Source organism: Aythya ferina, assembly GCF_964211825.1.
Source record: "Aythya ferina genome assembly, chromosome: 1".
NCBI classification, from domain to species: domain Eukaryota; kingdom Metazoa; phylum Chordata; class Aves; order Anseriformes; family Anatidae; genus Aythya; species Aythya ferina.
This window is the reverse complement of record NC_140296.1, coordinates 161,517,547-161,531,674: the sequence shown is the minus strand read 5'-3', so window position 1 is coordinate 161,531,674 and position 14,128 is coordinate 161,517,547. Positions and strand designations below refer to the sequence as shown.

General features: G+C 34.0%; 1 protein-coding gene across 6 annotated transcripts in view; it reads left to right on the top strand.

The window, feature by feature from the left end:
- ANKS1B (ankyrin repeat and sterile alpha motif domain containing 1B) overlaps positions 1-14,128 on the top strand; it is a 435,613-nt gene that overhangs the window by 275,510 nt on the left and 145,975 nt on the right. The gene's annotated exons all lie outside the window — the stretch shown is intronic.

The following is a 14,128-nucleotide window of genomic DNA, read 5'->3' as shown; positions in this document are numbered from 1 at the left end:
CATGCTCTGACTAAGTTAAACTTAAAAGAAAGAAACCTTAAATATAGCCAAATTATGCTGGGGGGAACAAAATATTTTTTAATCACTTTTGCTTGAAACTTTATTTACATGAATGAATTAAATTAGAGGCACAAATATGGACAAATATAAACTTTCATATGAGCTGTACTGCATATTAATTTGGAATAAGATGAATTTTCTACTGTTACAGTGAAGACATTGACAGTACAACTCTACCATTGGAATATTCCTTCAAGTTTTGTATCTGAAACTGAGTTGTTTGGTTTTGTAAAAGATAATTATAGCTTTGGATCTGCTGTGACTTTTGAAATCAACTATATCATCATCTTATCTGATCTTTAAGGCAGTCCCTATAAGGACAAAAGTTCAGTGTTGTATTTTACCAGCTCTTTACAGACAAAAAGCTGTGCTCTTCCTTTCCGTAAAGGAAGGAAGATTCCTGCATCTCTGCCTCTAATTAGTGCCTAGTTCCCAGAACAGTGAAAGCGCTACCAGTAGCCATAAGCAATCAAGCATAAGATAGAGCAGCTGATATAGCTTTAAAGTGGGGAACAGTTCCCACTTCCCTTCAAGCTAGAGAACTGGAAAATATAAAGATGGTGCAAAGCCATGTTCCAGCAAAGTAGCTGGTGTACAAGGCACAAACATGTATATCCTGAGACCAGTGTTTAAAAGAGCTATTTCATATTGATTGAAAGACAAAGCTATTACTTGTTACATTTCTTTTCTTACTATCACACTGCAGTTAATTTTAGCTAGCATGAAAATGTAGAATTAAGAGTAAGGATCAAAGTCAACCTTACGTGTTCAGTCAATGTATGTCGTAGGTGTATAAAGGAAGTTAGGATATGATTGATTTTATGGGTGTCTGCTGTTAAGCTATTTATAACTGTAATTCTTTTTTCTGTAAATGGCTGAAATTTTATTAATAAATGGGGATCCTTTGCTCTACAACCTTACATAAGTGAAAAACCAGCACCAAGTTGAAAAAAGTGGAAGTCTCTGCTCACATTACCTTTTGTAACTTAATTTTGCATCCCAACCATTTTGCCATTATCAATTCAGAAACAAATTACCCTTTAGCTCCCCCAAGTGGATCATTAAATCCTCATTAAAGGCTTGTGGTTTAATTCCAAACTTAAACTGATGAAATGGGAAGTACCTGCACTGAAGTTAACAGGAATACACTTCTGTAAAATTAATATAAACCAAACCAGTACGTACCCCTCTAATTTCAAGGCTTAACAACACGTTCTCATTTAAGGCCTGTGCTTTTTGGGAAAACATTCCTTTTTGCTATGGTTTGCCAGGAGCAGCTGTTAAACAGTTGCTAAAATATTTGTATAATTATAGATACCCAAACAGTATATATTTTTCCCACCTGATATAATATTGTATTATGTTGTTCAAGAGCATAGTAAGTAAATCATTTCCACATTCTCAGAATTTTCTTTTTAGTCTAGTCAATATATATTTCCTTTTTTTTTTTTTCTTTTTTTTCTTTCTTTTTTTTTTTTCTGATTTTTCCCACCAACCATTAGTATCTAATCATAAAGAAATAATTGTTTCCTAACAAAATCTGTAGCTCAGGGAAGTATTTATTGTTATTTTGCTGATTGGATGAAGTGGAATCTTTCAGAAAAGGATAAAAAATTGGTCTGAGGTGCTGTGAAGTCTGACAGAACAAGATGCTTATCTCTGACCTGTAGTCCTGCTGTCTGAAATCCATTTCAAAGGCTCCACCTCCTCATTCAGACCAGGGCAAACAAGACCTTGTTACAGAAAGTTTTTCATGAAGGAATCCATAAGCATCAAAGACACTAACAGTGGAATTATGACTTCTGTATCTAGTAGTTCAGAATCCACGCACTTGGAAAATAACAGAAAATCCCAACCCAACATTCTGAGAAGAGTTCAAAGTACCTGTGGTTTGGTGATTCTTAGTGCTTCAGTTGTAGATTGAGCAAGAAGTTTCATTGTATCTACTCCAAGTACTCAATAGAAACATAATAAAAGGGTTACAGATATGATAAAGTTTTCATTTTAGCCATCAGTTAAACAGTTGCAGCCACTAAATTTGACAGAAAAGCCATTCTTGCTTCCTATTTCTTAGTCGCTACTTCTTTCCATTATGCTATTGGGAAACCATCCATGGCTTATGGAGTGGTAGAAACAGATTTGAGGGTAGATATATTTTATTAAGTAAAGTAGCATAGCTGAAAGGGTATGGACAAGGAGACAACATTTGCTTTTGCACAAGCCCTTGTTTCCATTCTAAAAAATGAAAATTCTTTACTATATTCTTTCTACACTTTTTGTCATCATCAACTCATATGCTGGTGGATGAATTTCATGAGGTCTTAGATTTTTTTCCTATGGTAATAACAAGGTCATTCTTTATCATAATGGCATCTAATATGCCATTGTGAGTTTTACTGATGGCATGTCTCTGAACTTCCATGTGTGATGCTGACCAAGGTGTTCTATTTCAATGCATAAATCGATTAAATTAAGTTATTAAAGCAAGCAGTCAATTTTGGGGGAAGAAAAAAATAAAAAAGCAGAGAGCATATTCTGAAAGTCTCCTTGCAGCTGAATGAAGCTAGCTTCCATAAATTCCTTGGATAAACTATAACAGGTGGCAAGAGATAGGATCATGCAGAGGATGATTCAAAGTGTTTAAATTATGGCTAATTATCTGGATTGCTTCCTAGAGGAATTTGTCTCTCCCTATTGACATGTAGGGATGCTAAGAAGATTAGCTTTAGTACATTAAAGTTAACCTTTGTATGTAAGTCCTTACTCCCTTAGGAAACTGGGATGATCAGAGCTTTAAATATTCCTAAAAATAACATCTTTTACTTTTATTTCTGACACTGTTTACTATCCTTGGAAGTTAGCATCTAGTCAAGCACATTTGGAAAAAGTGAGAGGAAAATGCCAAGCACATGAGAAAAGAATTCCAAGACACCAGTGGTAAAGGCCATCTTCCTTCAGTTTATCTGGTCTTCCATCTACCTTACTGGCAGAAACAAATTTAATATGCAGCTTTCTGCATCAAGTTCATGTCAGCTCTAATTTATGTGCTAGTCTCTTTTGGACTTTTATGTATACATACGTATAATGTTTGTTATTGCAAGCACAATCAAGCAGCAATTACTTAAAGCAATTGTATCAGAAAAGTCATTTAAAAAGTAATTAATTTGTGTTATCTTTCATCAGCCTTTCCAGTCCTTTTTCAACAAGCCAGACTTTGGAGTTTAGATTCTGTTTCACTAATTAATTTCTCATTTAGATCCAGAATTTTCCCAAATTCATTGCCTAATTTCTCAGGTGTATGCTTCTTATAATGCATTGGTGGAATTAAACAGAATCAGAGAATGGTCAAGGTTAGAAGGGACTTCTGAATATCATCTAGTCCAACCTCCCTGCCAAGCAGGATCACCTAGAGCACATTTTGCAGGATGGCATCCATGTGGGTTTTGAATATCTCCAGAGAAGGAAAATTCACAACCTCTCTGGGCAACCTGTTCCAGTGCTCTGTCACCTTCACAGTAAAGTGTCCTCTCACATTCCGATGGAACTTCCTGTGCTTCAGTTTGTGCCCGTTGAAGCACAATTGCCTTGTCCTTCGATTTTAAGTATTCAGGATATGCCTTTTCCCAGAACTGGCTTTTCCAACACTTCTGTTTTTATCTCCCAGATTCCTTGGCTCAGTAGAAAGGTCAAATTCTATCCTCAGATTCGGATGCCATCTATTCAATGCTGTAGCTATGTGTAACATTTCTGAAAAATGTCTAATCTGCTAAAAGAAGTCCACTATGTTCTGAAATCCCATAACCCATCTAAAATATGTACCTTGCTTTAAAGTATAAATGCTCTTCTACATGACTAATCATATTATTCTTGTCTGTTATTCTGGATTACTTACGTAACCCTCCCCCTCTGGGATTCACTCTGTTCAGAGAACTTTTACCAAAAAGATTCTTCATGCAAGATATAAACAAGTTAAAAGTACAAAGTGAGTTATTTATTGTCTAATACACACAATACATTGCAGGACTAATGAACTAAGCATTAAATCAACCCTCCCCCCCCCCCCCCCCCTAAATGAGTCACTCAGTCTACTGGACAAATAGTCATCAGTCAGGTAGGGAATGCTGGCCTGTGCTGCTCTGTGGAACAGGATAATCTATGATGTTGCTGAATCGCTGTCTTACAATTCCCTTTTTTCCTTTGGATTTTATGCATTTTCATTTGAGTGTTGTTATTCTTGAATCCTCAAGGTGCTGGTTTCCCCAGCCTCAACAATCCTACTTATGTCTGCAATTTCACCTTTCTTATCTTGTGTGCTTCTAGCCTATGTACTCTCTCACAGCTCCTTCTCACACCCTAGCACTTTTCTCAAAAGAAAACTGAGAATGGTTACACAGCTGTGCTATACTGAAAGTAGGCCTCGAATCACAGATAGATGAACTCCTGGGAGGAAGGTTGCATGTAAGTGGCCTGGTTTACATTTCTTCTCAAGTAGTTCATCCTGCATTGTGAGCCTCTTCTATTTTTTTACAATGATCTTTCACATGGACAATTCAGTCTTTTCTTTAAAATTAATGTTAACAAAATGGTTTCATAAATTCAATTAGATTCTAGATTTTGAGCTTTTGAGGAAGTGTTAATGATACAGTCTCACCCAACTTGTATTCCTGGTTTATATTAGGATATGACTGCTGTTCAGGATCAGATCAAAGATACTACAGAAAGGAAATAGCTACCAATGGACCGTATCCCATTAGTTTATAACTAAATACTTTGGACTATCCACAATATTGCTGGCAAGTTTCACAATTTAAATATGCACTGTGTGAAAAAGTGACTCTGCTGTAGAGCTGCTACATGATATTTTCACTGCAACTCACTAGATTTTGTATTGTAGTAACAAAAGTGCATAAAAATGGCCATACTGAAACAGATCAGAGGCTCTACCTAGCCCACTGGGCTGTCTATAAAAATTACTTTAAACAGGAGACCAGGGAAAGCTATGTAAAAAGGACAAGTGTATTACAAGCTATCTGCACGGTATTCTTCTCATCATTAATCAGGCTCAGCTGAAGGATTTCTGGAATTGGGCCATTTCTTCACAACTGGTCCTTGTCTTTCTTACCTTGAAAAGCTTACAATCATCATCAAGTTTTGTGATCTTACTGTTAGTCCTCTTTCCTCTGAAATTTATAAATATATTGAACAGCAGATGTCTATTCACAAATCTACTCAGAAATTCACTAGGTACCTTATTCCACTGTGAAAACTGTGTTTTCTTCTACAGTTTCCTATTTTAACCATCTATTTGGCCATAAAAGAACCTCTTCTTATGGCATCATTCCATGATTGGTTTTTGTTTGTTTGACTGTTGTTTTTTTTGTTTGTTTGTTTGTTTTTGTACAAGCCTTTTGAGATTGGCTTTGTCTAAAGACTTCAGAAATCCAGACAAGCTGTATCAAACATATATCATCAACTTTATCTATGTATTTTTGACTGTTTCAAAGAGTTCTAATAAGCTTTTTAGATATGAGGTGCCTTTACGCTTTGACGCTTCCTGGTTGTATTTATCCATGTGTCCACATGGATACATTATTAATGTATTATTAAATTCTTACTAATTTGCCTTGGACAGACTTAGAAGCCTTTATTTCCACAAATCTTCCATTAAACTCTTTTTTTTTTCATTTTTCTTTCTTTTTTTTTTTAATTAGCATCATTTTTTTCACCATCAGATAGCAAGGTCTTCAAGAAGTTCATCCTTGAATTCCTTTTCTACTTATCTTTCTCTGTTCTATGGTTCATTTTACATTTCTATCATTTCTTTCAGTCATCTCTTTTACAAACTGAAGAGTTTTGCAAAATGGCTAAACTTAGCCATTTCATACTTTCAGAATTCCTTGTCCTGTATCTTTCTAGTGATTCTCTGTACAACTGTGATTGTACACAGAATGCCAGCTACACAATCCTAATTTCAAAGTCAGAATTACTTTATTCATATAAAACCTGCACCTATGGATATAAATAATAGTGACCTCTGTATTGAACTTAGCTCTCAAAGCTCTTTTGAGGCCTTAGACAACTAATGCACCTACAATGTAGAACTTAAAGTCTCTGCTTAAAAGACTTGAAAATGGACCACGTACTGCATTCAGATTTCTTGACAAGGTTAATGTCTCACTTAGCAGCCTCCCCATCTTCTCCAACAAAACGGATAGCAACTTCACAGCTTGACTGGGTAATACACACCAAATGGATGGATTTTTTACAGTGCTCACTTGACAGCTTAATTTCTCATGTTCTACAGCATAAAAGATGCCTATTTCTTAGGAGGGCTGTCCTTCAGATTTTGTTTGACAAATTATTCTGCAACTCTTCTCCTGTTAATACTTAATTTCCCAAGTGTACCACTCTGTAAAGGCAGATTTTTAGGAAGAATGAAACATTACATCTCAAAAACATATTCTTATACATTGCATTTGCAGACCTACAATTCTCATTCCTTTTCCTCTCTGACTCAGAGCCCTGTGCTAGATTTCAGGCCGTTGAAAGAATTAAGACTGTGTTTGGAGCCACAGTCCTTTCTGATCTCCGAGAGACACTGCTGAATGATAAAGATGCCCGTAGCTCTTCTTGTAGTTGCTTTGTAAATGGGACCATTTTGGATAATCAGAAGAGCTTTCAAGACTGTAAGTCTGCATTAGCAATAGTCTGTGGGATTTCAATTTATTAGGAACCTTATTAAAAATAATTTCTATAGTTGTTTAATTTAGAAAAATTATCTGAATGACATTTTCTTGTTCATGCCTTTCCAAATATTCAGGAGCATTTTGCTAGTATAATTGATTAAGAAAGTATTTGAAATTAATTTATGTGAAAAATATTTTTAAAACAGCTACAAAGTTGCACATGTGCACACACGTGTGTATATATTTATTTATATTTAAATGTATGTAACTTGAAAATAAAGAATTATGCAGCAAGCTAAATGATGGACTCTCACCCTTCAAATATAAGTACCACTTTTACAGAGACAACCATGTTTATGTACTAGTGCAATGTCTTGAATTCCAAAGGTTCTAGGTAGTGTAAAATGATTGAGAATCTTTCTGCCATCCTACAAAAGCAAATGGGCTGGTTTCCTAAAAAACAGATATCTCTACCCTATGAAAATTTTGTGGGAATCTCTAAAACTCTTTGCCAGGCAGGCTGAACTTTTGGTTTTTACATTCATTAGTCAGGTAATAATCAGTACATTAAGACATTTAGAAGAATCGTTTCTACTACGTTTGTGGTGTTTTATGTGTTAAATAACTGCAATTTTGAAATGGCTAATTCACAGCCTTTATTGATACGATAAAACATGAAAGAAACTTTCTAAAAACATTCAAATTCTCTGGCTTATCTGTTTACAAAACTATCCTAATTTGCTTAAATAATATGGTCCAGTATTAAGCAGTTTTTCTGACAACAGGGTAGTTGCTTATACATTTGAAATCACGTATATTGAAGATGGGTCTGAAAAAAAAGAGTTTTCATCATGATGCATGATTTCTTGCTGCATTATTTCTTGATGAGCTAAGGCATGTATATAGATTTGCTCACTTGCTCCTACATTAGCAGAACAATGCCTCAAATGACATTACATTAATTTGTGTGAGCTGCTACAGTTGTAAGCAACTCTCTAAATTACTCTATTTGCCTTTGAAATGGAATCAGTAAGATCGCTGCATGTATTAAAAAAAAAAAAAAAAAAAAAAAAAAAAAAAGCTATGAAATATTATACAAGTAGCATTTTTTTCCTATACACAATAGCTGTGTAGATTTTGTTATCCAGAGCACCCACAGAGGTCTCAAAAAGGTTTTAATAATACCCATTTTTGTTCCTTTTGCAAGGATGATATACTTAACAATTGCAATTGGGTAGTAAATTTGCTCCATTGGATCTTGCATTTTAAGAGATTCTGCAGTCAGATTCTTTCTGCTTTGAATACTGCTAGCAGCTCCATCAGTCACTCAGTTTGTAAATTATTGTGGATTTTACTGATCATTTAGAAATGGTTGTTATGTTGTAGCAATGCAGTGGCAGTCTCTAGAAATTGTAATAGAAGTGCTTTTATCCTCAACAAATCCACATACCAGTATTGTAACTTTATTTTATTGTAACTGTTTAACTCTTTTGTACAATTTCTACATGTAACATTTTGAATAGATAGTGGTCTTGGCTTCTTGAGTGATAATATGTACAAACTTCCATCTGTTCCTCATGATAATGCAAAATACTTTTTAAATATGCCATCATCTTTTGCCTACACTGTTATTTGCAAAAGATCAGGAGACAATGTAAAACATGGCAATTTCTTCAAGCCATCCGCTATTTACCTCTTTCTACTTCCATCTTGGATCATAACAGTGTTTAGATAGGGGAAAGGCGGAGCAATAACACTTCTAGTTTAAATACAGTGCTTTAGTTCAAATACAAGGGAAGAAAAGAAGAGAAAGCACTTGTACTGTGAGGATTTTCACAGCATTTATTTTTTTGATCGTATAATTCTTTTTTAGTCCATCCAGTATCATTTTAAACTACAGATTATTTAAGTAAAAGAGACTATATAAGTATATTACAATAATTTCCCTGATGCTGTATTTATATTTCCTTATTATTTGACAGTAATTTAAAATTTTCATTTCTGATTTTAAAAATATAGTAAAATAACAGTTTGATCATTAAATCAAGTAACTGAAATTTGCAATTTCTTTTAATGTTTCCCATTTCCTCAATGTATCTCTGATTTTAAAGATTTCAGTCATATCAAAATGATGTAATTTTTAACGAGTTACCACTTTTTTGAGGTAAATCTTTGCTCTTATATTAGAAATCTTAAATCTCCCCCTCCCCCTTCTTTTTCTCTTTCTCTTTCTCTTTCTCTTTCTCTTTCTCTTTCTCTTTCTCTTTCTCTTTCTCTTTCTCTTTCTCTTTCTCTTTCTCTTTCTCTTTCTCTTTCTCTTTCTCTTTCTCTTTCTCTCTTTTTTTCTTTCTCTCTGCCCCATCTGCTCTTCAAAACAAATTATAATCAGGTAGTGATTGGCAGCAATTTTTAGCAGTAATAATCAAAGCTGAGCAATTTTAGCACCTATTGTGTTCCACCTGCAGGATCATTTTCTTGTCCTGTAACACACTAGGTAGCACAAATGATTGATTTGTAATGCAAGATAATTTTTTTATTAACACTCTGCCTAATGCTAGAGCATCATCTCTGAAGAGTATCATCTCTGAAGTATCCTAACAAAATCTTCTTTCATTCAGGCAGCAAATAAATTGCCTTATCATCTGATTTTCTGTCTAAAATGTTAGTGTTCTATAAAAAGGTTCATACTTCAAGATTCAGAATGTGATCTTTCTGGAGAGTACAACTGAAGAAGCTCAAGCCAAGAGTTCTTACTCCCTTTAAATAAGCTAGAAAATAACCTCTCTGCAGAGCCTACAAGCTCTCTACAAAAAAATAATAAATAAATAAAAAATAAAAGATAAAATAAATAGTAACTAAATATTTTGTTGCCCTAGGCAACAACTTGTTCTGCCTTTAGTATCTTAGAAAAGCCCTGAACAAAGAGTTATATTTTATCAAGTTAACCTTTTCAGTGTTGGAGAGCCTGTAGGAAAACCTGGTTTCTATTTTAAAATAATGTCCTTTTTCATATCATTCAATCTGGTGTTTAGATATTTTAGACACATCGTACTTCAAATATGGCCCCCCAAACATGCAGTCTAAACATTAATTACATTAAACATTCATTACAATAATAATTGTACATTGTAACAGAAGGTAGATTCTTTAAAAAGATTTCATTATGAGTACTTAAATTTTGTTTTCTAGACAATTTGTGTTAGTTTTGCTGAAATAAAATGCTTGTTTCATATGTTTTCATTTTCATCCCCAAAAACCTACCTCTCATAGTTTTAGCTTGTCATTTTAAAAAGGATTATGTTGACTGAAGGTCTGTGTGAAATACCTGAAGTTAATCATAGATAAAAGCAAGTGAATATACCAATGTAAATATTGTAAACCTTTCTGCCTTTACTTTGAAGAAATTTGGTCAGTTATAAAAATCATAAAGAAGTATCCCCTGTTTGCAAGGAAATCATACTAGTGAATATTTTACATAATGTTTTCAAGGACCACAGTACTATTTTGGTGCTTTTAAAAGAATACTGGGATTTTCAACAAACTTTCTTTCAGCATTGTGCAAAGGAGAAATCATTCCCCTTTAAAGTGTTTTATTTTTTTTTTCTACTTCTTCATTGACTTATAAGATATTGTGATAGGTTGACATTTCCCATAAAAAATCCCAAGAATGTATCAGATCTTGACTTGCATCATTTGTCTTCTGTTCACCACTGGTTTTAATAGTTAAGGGTACAGAGGACTCAATGGCAGTCATTTTAGCTAAAGGGATGTTGAAATTCAGAGTCATTTTAGAAATATTCTCCCTGCACAGCAGATTTTGTTAACATTCTCAGGTGTAAGACCAAATGCAGTGCTGTTCCATGTAGACCTATCAGAGTGATTAATGTACCAGAAATAGGACAGCAGCATTACCCTGGGTCTTCTGCCTGATTCTCCCTTCTCACATTGTTCACAGCCAGCTTGGATATCCCTGCAATCCTCTGCATTTGTATCATACAGACACAGCCTGGATTTCAAAAAAGAGTGAAAACTATTATACCAAGAGTATTAATAGAAGTAAGGTCAGAGTTTTTGAACACAATAAGGACGAGAGGAAAGGAAATATTCATATAGCTGGAAACAATGTATTGGTTCTATTGTAGCCTACAGCAAACAGGGCTTGAGTCCCTAATGTAATCTTAAAGGATTTTACTCTTCGTTGTTTTTAACTTAAAGGAAAAAGGGTTCAGTCACTTTTTATAAGAGGCAATTCAAAATAGCTGGTGGTACTGAGAAACCTTTCTTATTCAGTCTGTATTATTTCTAAATTAGATATTGTTATCTCTAGTTGCCAGTTTTCAACGGATGTAGATACCATATCGGCAGCCCCACTGTTTACACCTTGAAATAGTTATTGACGCGTATTTGTGATCCCTTTCATAATCATGAAGTCATCACAAGACTATGTACATTTAACTCCTGATTTATATTCCTACATTAGTTTGCACTGTTCCTTGCTTCGTTTAAAGAATGTTCTTAATATCATGTAGAGATCTTAAAAATGCAGCATTCATCTAAAAGTCATGTGTTGTATAGTTTCAAACTCAATTCCATAATTTGAAAAAAAAAAAAGAGAGAAAACACAGATAAAAAATTATATGTGCAATGATATTCAGTGATTCAGATAATAAATTATAACATAGCAGTTGCAAATCTGTTATTAGTCTGTTAATAGAAAATGAAAGATCATTCTGTTTTTATGGGGTTCAAAATAGAAAGTCAGTCTCAAAGTCTCTTACAGTGTTTATCCATTTTTGTTCATCAATGAGATAAACATCTGATTTAGATGCAGTAAGGAGAGAATCTAGTGAGAAATATAGTTTAATCTTACATATACTATTTTTCAGATGTTGAAAGATGGACCAGAACCTGTCTGAGACAGAGTTATGTTCCACAATTGCATTCGTCAGAAAAAGGGCATGCACCTGTTTTCCAGATAGCTGTTTTTATTATTGTAGAAGAGTTAGGCCAAGTCCTTGGCCATTCTGTTTTTCTTAGAGTCTAGAGTGCATGCTACCATTTCAAACAGCAAATTAAAAAATAAGCATATTGTATGGATGCAGGTGAGCTGCTATTGACTGTCTGGCAATCACCATAATTGAAAAGAATTTCTTGTCATCCCCTCTTTCACAAGCATGATCTACTCAAAGATGTAAAATCTTCTGTCATAATGTCTTTGTTTCACATACCTTTCAGGAAAGCCATATATATATATTATATATATATATTTATATATATATATATATGTGTGTACACTCACGTGCACGCATAAAGCAACAGCAGAAGAATTACATGTATCTAAGTACTTTAAACATTTGTGTTCCCACATGCAATATGGTTCTACTGTGTTTTCTGTGAACGTAACCAAACACAAGGCTTGTGCTTCCTGTCTTATGAGTTACATTTAGTTAAGATTTATATAAGCAATATCAAAGTCATACCTGAGGAGGATGGATGAAAAAGCATTGGGCTAGTTCATAAATTTACATTATTAAAGAGTAGTCAGAGATCTATGCTGCTTCTTCTGTTGTAGCTGAGAACAATTTGCAAGCAGAAATAATTCTTCTTACCTGCTTTTAATAGCAAAGGTCATTATCTTGGGTTATCTGCTTTGATCTGAGAACATTTTTTTGTTAATCTGTGGCTCCCTGGGAAGTAGAAGCAGTAAGATGTGACTTAATGTGAGAGGGAAAAAAAATGACAGAAATTTTGTTTGCCTCTAAGCATATGGAGTGGTTGGCTTTGGAAATTCACTAGAACAAAGGCGTGGGAAAGAGGAAACTGTGAACAGGGGACAGTAGTAAATGGGGGAGTTATAAGCAAGGATGAGATGTCAAGAGTGGGAAACAACTGTCATTAGATTTCTTAGCAAGAAGATTTAGAAATATATAGTGGAGTAACATACGCGGGGTATATAAGTATCTTTAAAAATAAAAAATAAAAAAAGATTAGGTAAAGTCCTTACTTTATATCTACAGTGTGAATATATGACCACACTACTATATGGAAAGTTTCAAATATTCAGAACTATTTTCACAATTAAGTTTTCCATGTTTTCCTTTGGTCTTCATATTTGTTAGCTTGCTAGCTCTTTGTGGCACATAATCATCTTCCTGGATGGCTAGAGAACTCCTAGAACACTCTAAAATATGATCTGAAATTTTATTTTCTCTCACTATTTTTCCTACTGTTATTAGTAAACAATTACAGGATATCAAAATGATAATTTATCAAAAATGTGGAAGGTGACCACATCATTTATAGAAGGAATAAAACATTGCATAGTGTTCGAGGTAAGATTTGTGTCAATGATACCTTGATATAAGAAGCAGTTTAAGGAATATTCGTTAAGGGTGTTTGATTTAAGCTAAGGTTCTGGGCAAAATATTTTCCTAAGGATTTTGGTCTAATGTAATTCAGCTTTTCACCATAACATTTTGAATGGTTTCAGAATTCAGATACAGAAGCAAACCAGCTGCTGTTTTCTCTGCATTTCCCCAGGGATTTAACAGAAATTATTCCAATGTGTCAAGGATAAAAACCCTTCACTGTCTTGCAGGAGGTGCTGTTAAGCAAAATAGCTGAGATTTTGTGTTTATTGCTGACAATTTTTTTATATTTCCATAAGTAACACATTTTTAGTGTTCCTGTGTTGTTGTTGTTCTGATAAATACTTTTTCTGTGTAGGTACGCAATGAGCTACTGTTATTTCTCTTCTGAGAGTCAAAGAAGATATTGCTCATAATTCAGTACAGATCTGTTAATAGAGCCATGAAAAATTTTATTTGGTTCTGAAACTCACTTATTTGGTTTGACTGTACATGTAGCAATTATCAAGACAGTAAAAATACTCAGAGGGCCTGAACTGTAAATCTTCTGATGGGAAAATGTCAATGTAAGTTTAAATGAACAAGAGAATCAGAAATGTGTTTACAGATGCTGCAGAAATCTGTCATCAGAATCACAACAGGCATAATTCTGATATCTAAAATCTTATACGCAAATTCAATCTCTGTCACATCCTACTGATGTTTTAAAAGTAGCAAAATTAAAAATAAAAAATAAAAAAAATGAATACCCTTCCCAATTATCTGTCAAAGTGAGTGTAGGATGATGTGGCAAAGGAGATATCTCTTTATAATAAACCATTTCACTTAAATGTAAAAGAGATGAGTGTTTCTGATATTACCCAGAATCAGTCTTTACAGGCAACTAGCAGTACAACAATAAAAATGTAGCATGCTTTATTTACTTTAGAAGCCAGCTGACACTTATCTCAGAAAAATGCCATGTAGAATCAATTCTTTTTATTGTTTGTGTTGTTTTCTGCTTCAGCCTTTTTG